The sequence below is a fragment of the Heterodontus francisci genome, unplaced genomic scaffold, assembly GCF_036365525.1.
Source record: "Heterodontus francisci isolate sHetFra1 unplaced genomic scaffold, sHetFra1.hap1 HAP1_SCAFFOLD_128, whole genome shotgun sequence".
NCBI lineage: Eukaryota > Metazoa > Chordata > Chondrichthyes > Heterodontiformes > Heterodontidae > Heterodontus > Heterodontus francisci.
The window spans coordinates 3109361-3120907 of NW_027141423.1; positions in this window are offsets into that span (position 1 = coordinate 3109361).

The following is an 11547-nucleotide window of genomic DNA, read 5'->3' on the forward strand; positions in this document are numbered from 1 at the left end:
ATGACTTAGATAATGTAAGAGAGTACAATTTTTAAAAATGCTGATGGTACCCAAGTGGAAGTGTTCCAGACAATGAGGACGATATCAATCAACTGCAACAGAAGATAACTAGGATGGCAGAATGGGCAGAGATGTGGCAGAGGGAAGTCAATACAAATAAATCTGAGATGATGCATTTTCACAAAAGGGGTAGGGAGAGGGAATACATAGGAAATGGCAAAGTTTTAAAGAGTGTAAAGTGACAGAATAACCAGGAGGTTCGTGTGTAAAGATGTTCAAAGGAGGCAGGACATATTGAGAGAATAGTTGGCAACGCATATGTGATCTATGGCTGCATAGGTTTGAGTAATTAGCGCCAAAGCAGGATGGTCAGCTGATACTTTACAAAGCCTCCGATTTGGCCAACACTCGAGTATTGTGCACAGTTTCAAATACCACACTTTAGCAAGGATGTAAGCCCTTTCAGAAGACGCAATGGAGGTATACCAAAATGGTTCATGGGATGAGAGATTACAGCTACAAGATTGGGTTGGAGAAGTTCGTGTTATTCTCCTTCGAGCAAAGAAGATTGAGAGGAGTCTTAATAATGGTGCATAACATTCTGACAGGTTCGGATAGGGTAGACAAGAAAAAAATACTCCTGTTAGTTGATATTACAAGAACTACAGGATGCAGGTTTAAGGATTTTGTTACGAGATGCGGGGGGTGGGGGATGTGAAGAAGAACTTTTTTTCAGCTGGTCGTAATGAGCTGGAACTGGCTGCCTACGAGGTTGTTGGAATCAGAGACGTTCAATAAATTTGAAAGGAAATTAGATGGGCCTTTGAGTGAAATATACTTGCATGGTTACTGGGATAAATTGGGGAATGGGACTGACTGCATTTCTCTACAGAAAGCCTGCATGAATTCGATGGGCTGAATGGCCAGCATTGGTGCAGTTATGAAACCATGGGCTTGATTTAGACATGCCAGCTAGCTCCTGGCGCTTCACAGAAAAGCAACCCCGCTCCAGCGTTCCTCCATGGCAAGATTCAATGGCTTTCAGGCACGAAGTTCCAGGCACCAGGATACCCGTCCCTTTGCAAATATCCTGTCTTCAGATCTGCTAGTCAATATGAGGGCAACAGATTCTGGAAATTAGCTGTGCCACCAGAAGTGGCGGAAACTGCCAGTTCTACAGTAAGGTGGGATCAGTCCCAGCACTTGAGCCCTGGACGAGAGGTAAGTGAGGCAGAGTCAGCGAGAATATTCCAGGACAGCATTGTGGGGGGCGATGGGCGCTGAGGGCGAGTGGGGGCGGGGGTTCTGATGGGCCTCAAATTGCCCAGGAAGGATGAATAAGTGATCGGCTGGAGGAGTACAGGTGCTGGGCCGGAGGGGGCAGGAGCACTGCTCTTGGTGGCAGTAGCTTGTGCTGTGGCCGACGGGAGGTCGGGGAAATGGGTGAAGTGAACTCGGGGGGGTGGGGGTGGTGGTGATGGACAGGATCCTGAGTGGGTCAGATGTTTGATGGAGGGGGAACAGGGCAGGAATTTAAGGGAGGGGAACAAGGATCCTGGGGACATGAGATCATAGGGAAGGGGAGGGGCTCAGTGGAGCTGAACATGAGCTGGAGAACATCAGGATATGAGCTCATGGGAGGATGCAAGAGCTCGGAGAGTGGCAAACGCGTTCCAGAGAGAGGCCAGGAGATCGGATAATGGGGAAAGTATGGGTGGAGGCAGAGTGGCCTGGAATGCCTGGTTGTGCAGGGAATTTCGGGGGCGGGGTGGTACAGGAGCTTGGTGGAGTGGTAACTGTAGCTCACGGTACGTAACACAGGAGCATGGGGCAAGGATTCGCATCTGGGAAGGGGGTGGGGAGACGGTGCTCCAGCGGGGTGAGGAACTAAGAGTTGGACAGAGTAGCTCGGGAATTGAGGGAGGGGAGCTTTGGGCATGGGGCTGGAGCTCATGGATAGAATAACAAGAGCTCAGGGATGGGAAAGTACCTCATGGGAAGTGGTTCTGGAGCTCGGGAAGGGGGCAGGCTCACAAGGGAAGGCGGGAGATTCCTCCGTGAAGGTGTCAGCAGCTCAGAGTAGGAGGAGAGAAGCTTAGGGATGGGGAGACTGGAGCTTGAGGCATGAGGACAGGAGCTCGTGGATAGGTGAACAGGAGCTCAGCGGGTGGAGGCAAGATCTTAGCAGAAGTGAGAAAAGCAGCTCGGCGGTGAGGTGTCAGAAGGGTGGAGCAAGGTTGGAGGTAGGTGGACAGGGAGTTGGCTTTATGAGAACAGCACCTCATGGTGTTAGCAGCAGTTTGACTTAGGGGACAAGAGCTCGAGGGATTAGGACGGGTGCTCGGATGCAGTGGTGCGGGATATTGGGGAAGGGCAGGAGTTCGCAGGGAGCGTCCTGAGCTCAGGGGTGGGGGAAGAGAACCTCAGTAGAGGCGGAAACAGGGACCGATGGGAGGAGCAGGAACTCGATTTGAATGTGTATGGGAGGGTGACAGGCGTTGGGGATGTCAGATGGGACCTATGGGAGGTGTCAGGACCTTAGGGAATGAACGGACAGGAGCTCTGTGGGGGGGTGGACTGGAGCTCAGAAGAGCTGGACAGCAGCTCAGTACAAGCTGTCATGAGCTTGGGGGTAGATTTGCAGGTAGGTCAGGGCAGGGGTGCTATGAGCTTGTGGGGGGAGTTACAATGAGATATCTTGAGGAGAGCGACAGGAGCCCGCAGGAGGGCAGGAGTTATGGAGAGGGTGCAGGAGCTTGCTGGAGGGAAAAAGGACTTGGTGGGTAGGAAATTGTAATATTATTGGCTTAAAGAGGGGCAATAATGGCAGCTTAACATCCATGGACTTTTCAGGCGGGTTCGAGAGGGAAGTAAAATTGAGGGTGTGTAGCATTATTGGTTAAGGAGTCAATACCAGCTGTGAGGTGGGGTGATAAGCTCAATGAATGATCAAATGATGCCTTATGGGTTGAGCTCAGAAATGCAAAACTTGTAGCTGCACTACAATGAATGTACTGCACCGCAAAATAGTGAAAAGGGAATTGAAGAACAATATGTCGGTAAATTGTTGACTGCAAAAACTATAGGGCAGATATAATTGCACTTTTCAACGACCCTACGATCAACTGGGACAAAAACAGTATGAAGGGCACAGAGGGCACAGCATACTTGAACGGCATTCAAGAAAACATTTTTAGCCAGCAGGTAACAAGCCCGAGTGCAAACGCATTTCCAGATCTAGTCCTCGGTTATGAATCTGGGCAAGTGGATGAAGTGGGTGACCATTTTGGAGATGGTGACCATAATATAGTTAGTCTTAGCATAGTCATGGAAAAGAATCACAGAACAATACAGTGCAGAAGAGGCCCTTCGGCCCATCGAGTCTGCACCGATGCATTAAAGACACCTGGCCTGTCTACCTAATCCCATTTGCTAGCACTTGACCCATAGCCTTGAATGTCATGACGTGCCAAGTGCTCATCCAGGTACTTTTTAAAGGATGTGAGGCAGCCCACCTCTAGCTCCCTCCCAGGCAGTGCATTCCAGATCGTCACCACCCTCTGGTTAAAAAAGTGCTTCCTCAAATCACCATTAAACCTCCTGCCCCTCACCTTAAACTTGTTTCCCCTCGTAACTGACCCTTCAACTAAGGGGAACAGCTGCTCCCTATCCACCCTGTCTATGCCCCTCATCATCTTGTACACCTCGATGAGGTCTCCCCTCGTCTTCTCTGCTCCAGTGAAAATAACCGAAGCCTATCCTACATCTCTTCATAGCTTAAATGTTCCATTCCAGGCAACATCCTGTTGAATCGCCTCTGCACCCCTCCAGTGCACTCACATCCTTCCTGTAATGTGGCGACCAGAATTGCACACAATACTCCAGCTGTGGCCTTAACAAAGTTCTATACAACTCCAACATGACCTCCCTGCTTTTGTAATCTATGCCTCGATTTATACAGGTAATTGTCCCATATGCCTTTTTCACCACCCTATTAACCCGCCCTTCTGCCTTCTGAGATCTATGGACAAACACGCCAAGGTCCCTTTGTTCCTCGGAACGTCCAAGTGTCACCCCTTTTATTGAACACCTCAATATCACATTATTCCTTCCAAAGCGTATCACCTCACGCTTTTCAGGGTTAAATTCCATCTGCCACTTTTCTGCACATTTGACCATCCCAGTCTATATATTCCTGTAACCCAAGACACGCCATCTCACTGTTAACCACATGGCCAATCTTTGTGTCATCCGCGACCTTACTGATCCTACCCCCCACATAGTCATCTATGTCATTTATATAAATAACAAACAATGGGGGACTCAGCACAGATCCCTGTGGTACACCACTGGACACTGGCTTCCAGCCACTAAAACGGCTGTCTGTTATCACTCTCTGTCTCCTACAGTTAAGCCAATTTTGAATCCACCTTATCAAGTTACCCTGTATCCCATATGCAATTGCTTTCTTGATACGTCTCCCATGTGGGACCTTGCCGATGGCTTTTCTGAAATATATGTAAGCTACATCAATGGCACTACCGCCATCTGCACACCTAGTCACATGCTTAAACAATTCAATCAAATTTGTTCAGCATGACCTCCCTCTGACAAAGCCATGCTGATTATTCCTAATCAAATTTTGCCTCTACAAGTGGAGATGGATTCTCTCCTTCAGAATTTTCTCCAATAGTTTCCCTACCACTGACGTCAGACTCACTGGTCTGTAGTTCCCTGGCTTATGTCTACAACCTTTCTCAAATAGTGGGACCACATTAGCAGTTCTCCAGTCCTCTGGCACCTCCCCCAGAGAGGAATTCAAAATTTGGATCAGAGCTCCTGCAATCTCCACCCTCTCCTTCCACAGCATCCTGGGACACATATCGTCTGGACCTGGAGATGTGTACACTTTCATGCCCGCCAAAACCTCCAATACCTTGTCGCTTATATGACAATTTGCTCAAGAACCTCACACTCTCTCTCTCTGAGTTCCACATCAGCAGTCTCATTCTCTTGGGTGAAGACAGATGTTTAGTTTAGAGATACAGCACTGAAACAGGCCCTTCGGCCCACCGAGTCTGTGCCGACCATCAACCACCCATTTATACTAATCCTACACTAATTCCATATTCCTACCACATCCCCACCTGTCCCTATATTTCCCTACCACCTACCTATACGAGGAGCAATTTATAATGGCCAATTTACCTATCAACCTGCAAGTCTTTTGGCATGTGGGAGGAAACCGGAGCACCCGGAGGAAACCCACGCAGACACAGGGAGAACTTGCAAACTCCACACAGGCAGTACCCAGAATTGAACCCGGGTCGCTGGAGCTGTGAGGCTGCGGTGCTAACCACTGCGCCACTGTGCCATACTGTGAAGTATTCCTTCAACACCCTACCAATGTCCTCTGGCTCCACACACAAATTCCCCCCTTGGTCCCTAATGGGTCCTACTTTTTCCATGGTTATCCTCTTCCCTTTGATATACATATAGAATATCTTCGGATTTTCCCTACTTTTACCAGCTAGAGCTTTATCACATCCCCTCTTTGCACTCCTAATTTCTTTCTTAAACTCCATCCTACACTTGCTGTACTCCACGAATGCTTCCGTTGATTTGCTCTCCTTGTATTTGCTAATCGCCTCTCTTTTCCTTCTCAGCATACCCTGAATGTTTCTGGTCAACCATGTTTCTCTGGGCTTTTTGCTCCTACCTATTACCCGAGAGGGAACACGTTGGGTCTGTACCTTCCCGCTTTCCTTTTTAAATGCCCCCCACTGCTCTTCTGTAGATTTCCCAACAAGTAACTCTTTCCATTCTACCTTGGCCAGCTCCTGCCTTATTTTACTGAAATTCACTCTCCCCCAATCCAAAACATTTTTCTGCAACATCTCTATTTCTTTCTCCATAACAAGCTTCAATTGTACCATGTTGTGGTCGCTATCACCAAAATGCGCCCCCACCAACACATCAAACACCTGTCCGACTTTATTCCCAGAATTAGGTCCAGCACTGCACCCTCCCTTGTTGGATCCTCTACATATTGCGCTAAAAAGGTTCTTCTGTATAAATTTTAAGAACTTCACTCCATTTAACCCTTAACACGATGACTATCCCAATTAATGTTGGGAAAGTTGAAATCATCTAATATAATTATCCTATTGTTATTTTTACACACCTCTGCGAATTGCACACATATTTGCTCCTCAATTTCCCGCTGACTATCTGGGGGTCCAAAATAAAAACGTAGCAATGTGGCTGTCCCTTTTTTATTCCTAAACTCTACCCATAAAGCTTCATTTGGTGCCCCCTCCTAGATATGATCTCTCCTTACTGCAGTAACTGACTCCTTAACTAATATTGCAATGCCCTCTCCTCTTTTGCCCCCTCCTCTGTCGCGCCTGAAGATTCTATATCCGGGGATATTGAGCTGCCAATCCTGCCCCTCCCTCAACCATGCCTCCGTAATGGCTAATATATCACAATTCCACGTGTCAAACATTGCCCTTAACACATACGTTTTCCCTGTAAAACCCCTGGCATTGAAGTAGAGGCCATCAATCCTGTTCTTTCTCCCTTGAAACCTACTTCCACTGTATTCCCACTGACTTATTTGCTTTCCTGTGTTTAGCTGTCTCCCTATTCTGCTAGGAGTCTGCGTCCCCTACCCCTGCCAAATTAGTTAAAACTCTTCCCATCAGCACTAGCAAACCCGCCAGCAAGGATGTTAGTCCCCCTCTGGCTCAGATGTAGACCTGTACAGGTCCCAACTTCCCCAGAATCGGTCCCAGTGGTCCAGGAATCTAAAACCCTCCATCCTGCACCAACTCTTAAGCCACCCATTCATCTGTGCTATTCTCCTATTTCTATACTCGCCAGCACGTGGCACTGGGAGTAATCCAGAGATTACAACTCGAGAGGTTCTGATTTTTAGTCTAGTGCCTAACTCCCTGAATACTTGATGCAAGACCTCAACCCTCTTTCTACATATGTCATTGGCACCAACATGCACCATGGCCTCTGCCTTATCACGCTCCCCCTTCACGGTGCCCTGCTTCCATTCAGTGACATCCCAGACCCTGGCACCAAGGAGGCAACACACCATCCTGGAGTCTCGTTGCCGGCCACAGTAGCGCCTATCTGTTCCCCTGCCGATAGAATCCCCTATTACTATTGCTCTTCCTCTCTTTCCCCCTTCCTGTGCAGATAAGCTGCTTGTGGTTCCAGAAGCTTGGCTCTATCCGCACTCCCTGGAGGAACCAGCCTCATCAGCCTCCAAAATGGAATACCGATTTGCAAGCGGCACCCCAGGGGACTCCTGAACTACCTGCCTGTTTCTCTTGATCTGCCTGGTAGTCACCCATTCCCTCCCTTGCTCACGTCCTTTCAGCTGCGGTGTGACCACTTTCCTGAATGTGCTATCCACGACTCTCTCAGACTCACGGATGCTCCGCAGTGTTTCCAGCCGCCATTCCAGCTCTGAAATCCGAGCTTCCAAGAGCTGCAGCTGGACACACTTCCTGCACACATGCCGGTCCCAGGGCTGGAAATGTTTCCGGATTCCCACATGCAGAAAGAGGTGTAAACCATGGCCTTAAGCTCTCCTGCCATGACTAAACCCTTTAAATTTAAAACTTTAGAAGACCATTATAATAAAAAAAAAATCAATTAAGTCTTGCTAAAATAATGACTTCCAATTCAATCCAGTTTGAAAAATACCCACCAGAACTTTCTCGCCAGTCAGCTGCGCTCTTTGGAAAGTCTTGCCTCCCCTCACGCTCTTTGAGTACAGGGAGGAAATGAAAAGAGCTCCTCACTCCCGCCTCACAGAAGTCCCTCAGTCACAAACCTCCCACTTTAGCACTCTAATGCAGCCCCGAATCAGCACTCTAGTGCAAAAGGACAAAGATAAAAGAAGAGTAAAAGTTTCAAATTTGGTGAAGGCAAATTTTACGAAATTGAGTGTTGACCTGGCCAAAATGGATTTGATACACCTACGTGAACGATAATCAATGGCAAACTAATGATAGGCATTCAAAAACGAGATTCTGCAGGCACCGCGTAGGCATGTGCCCATAAAAATAAAGGGCGGTATGTCCAGATTTGGAGGCCCTGGTTATTTAGAAGCATAGAGGGGAAATTATAGAAAATAAAGAAATTTTCTGACAGTCGAAAAAATCTTACTATTTTAGAAAGCTGAGAGGAGTATAGAAAGTGCAGGAGTATAAAGGAAATTAGAAAACCAAAGAGAGGATATAAAAAAAAAACAAATGCTGGCAGGTAAAATCAAGGAAAATCCAAATATGCTTCAAAAGTACATGAAGAGCAAGAGGATAACTGAGAACAGGATAGGGTCTATCAGAGATGCACAAGGGACTTATGCCTGGATGCAGAAGGCTTGCACAGGGTTCTTAATAAGTTTTCATTTTGCCTCTGTTTTCGCAAATGAGAGGGACGAAGGAGATATTGCTACAAAAGACGAAGATTGTGGAATATTAGATATGATAAGAATAATGAAAGAGGAAGTACTGGAGCATTTGACATCCTTGTAGGTGGATTTTTCGCCAGAACCAGATGGATTGCATCCTAGATTGTTAAAGGAAGCGGGGGAGGAAATGGCAGATGCGCTGAGGATCATCTTCAAATCCTCACTGAATATGGGCGAGGTACCAGAGGATTGGAGGTTAACCAGAGGATGGAACGTTATACCATTGTTTAAAAAGTATGCGAGAGATTGGCAAATATTTATAGGCTGCTCGGTCGGACCTCGGTAGTGGGTAAATTATTAGAATCAATTCTGAGTGACAGGGTAAACTGCCCCTTAGAAAGGCAGAATTAATCAGGGATAGTCAGCATACATTTGTTAAGGGAAGGTGGTGTCTTACAATACTAAAAGCAAAATGCTGTAGATGCTGAAAATCTGAAATAAAAAGAAAAATTGATGGAAAATCCTCAGTAGCTCTGGCAGCATCTGTACAGAAAGAAGCAAGGTTAATGTTTCAGATCTGTGATCCTTCATCAGACCTGAAACGGTAACTCTGCTTCCCTCTCCACAGATACTGCCATACCTGCTGAGTATTTCCAGGCCTTTTTCCTGATGTCTTATTAACTTCACTGAGGTTTTTTCAGGAACTGACAAGAAGTATTGATCAGGGTAGTGCAGTGGATGTGGTTTACATGGATTTTACTAAGGCATTTGTCAAGGTGCCACTTGGCAGACTGGTGAGAAAAATGAAACCCCATGGGAAGCAGGGGAATGTGGCAGGTTGGATCCAAATTTGGCTCAGTGGCAGGAAACAAAGTGTAGAATTCGATGCTTGTTTTTGCGAATGGAAGGCTGTTTCAATTGGTGTTCCACAGGTTGCCTTGCAGTTTGTGGTTTATATTAAGGATTTGGACTTGAATGTAGGTCGTCCGGTTGGGAAATTTGCTGGTGACACAAAAATTGGCCGTGTAGTTGATATTGAAAAGAATGGCTGGATACTCCGGAATGATATCAATGGTTTGGGTGAGTGGGTGGAAAAAGTGGCAAACGGAATTCAATCCGAAGAAGTGTGAGGTAATGCATTTGGGGGAGGGCAAACAAAACAAGGGAACACACAATAAAGGGAAGGATATTGAGAGGGGTAGATGAAGTGAGAGAGATGGTGGTGCATGCCCACAGGTCCCTGAGGTGGCAGGATAGGTAGATAGAGTGGGGAAGAAGGCATATGGAATGCTTTCCATTGTTGGTCGATGTATGGAATACAAACTCAGGGATGTAGTGCTGGTACTGTATAAAACGCTGGTTAGGCCACAGCTGGAATATTGTGTACAGTTCTTGTCACCACATTACAGAAAGGACATAATTGCACTGGGGAGAGTACAGAGAAGATTTAAAAGTCTGTTACCAGGGTTTGAAAGTTGCAACGATGAAGGAAGATTGGATCAGCTAGGGTTGTTTTCCATCGAACAGAGGAGGGTAAGGGTGACTTAATTGAGGTGTACACGATTATGAGGGGCCTCGTTGCAGTAGACAGGAAGGGACTATTTCCCGCAGAGAGGTCAATTACCAGAAGGCCCAGATTTATGGTGATTGGTGGAAGGATTGGAGGGGACATGAGGAAAAACCTTTTCACCCAGAGGGTATTGGGGTCTGGAATTCAATGTCTGCATTGGTGGTGGAGGCAGAAACCCTCAACTAATTTAAAAGTTGCCTGGACATGCAGCTTGAGTGCAGCAACCTGCAAGGCTACAGACTAGGTGCTGGAAGGTGGGATTAAATTGGGTGGCTAGTTTTTTCAGCCAGTGCATACATGATGGGCTTAATTCCCTCCGTCTGTGGCGTAATTTTTATACAGAGCTGTAGTTCTATGTTTCTATTTCCATCAAAATGTGTGGTTGAGTCATGTGAAGCTATCTAAACCAGCAGAATCGATAGTTTAAATGAAATACAGAATTCTCTTTTTTGTAGTCAAGTGTACAGAAACTGATCAAATCTACCTGCACACATTGTAAAGGCTAAAAGGCTTTTCAAACGAAAATAATATTTCAACATATGGAATGTCTGACCGGGAGACCCAAGTGTCATAACAAGGATTGACACCAACGAGCAACCTTACCTTAAAGTTCTGTTTTGCTTTGCATCATTGTTAGACTCTAAGTGAAAAGTTTTATTTCAACAAGTCTTATCAGAGATTAAACTTGATAGAAAGAACATGGAATCAAGATGTCTGTTCCAGGTTGGATTTTAAAGCTCAACTACAGAGATTCGGCTAATTTAAGCAGTGTACAGTTTACTTGGTATTTGCAAGAAGATAACAAAAACTGACATCAATGGAGGTTGTCAAAGTTTGTCTTCTTTTTCAATGCATAAGTTTCAACTATGGGTGTTTCTCTGTGCTTCCTGATGAAGTCAGTTTTTAATTCACCGGAGAACAACTTTGAAGACGTCAACAATTTGGGGGTCTCTGAATGCTGAAATATCTTGTTGGTCCTGGAATGTGTGACCAGGCAAAGAAGCGACTGTTGCTTCTGCTGATCGCGATCTCAAGCCAACTGCAGAATTCAAAAGTGATGAAAAATTACTGATGGAAGTAAAAAGCAAAAGGGCAATGTCGATGCACCGCTTAACTGCAAGATTTAGAAAAGAAATTCAACATATCATTGTACAGCTGCCGCTTAAATTGAATCTTGATAGGACTGTACAACCCTGTTAAAGGAACATCCTCCCCACCTTGAAAGAAGGATATGCAGATTATTTTAAAGACCGAATTGGTGCTGCAGCCAAGAAATTTAGCAAGTTGATGAAAGGTACAAGCAACTGGAGGTGAACACTCATCGGGTGAATATATGTCGAACCTTTTGTAACGTATGTGTGACAAACGGGTGCATTGTATTACTAACGGATGTACTATATTGCTAATTAGTTTTCCTACAAAAGCTGGTAAAGACATTAATGTTCGATTTGGACTTTGGGTGTGGTCTCAATATTTCTCGAAATTTGTGCACGTGAACAGCAGAGTAACTGGTCAAATGTAGACAGTTACATCTTACATTAAT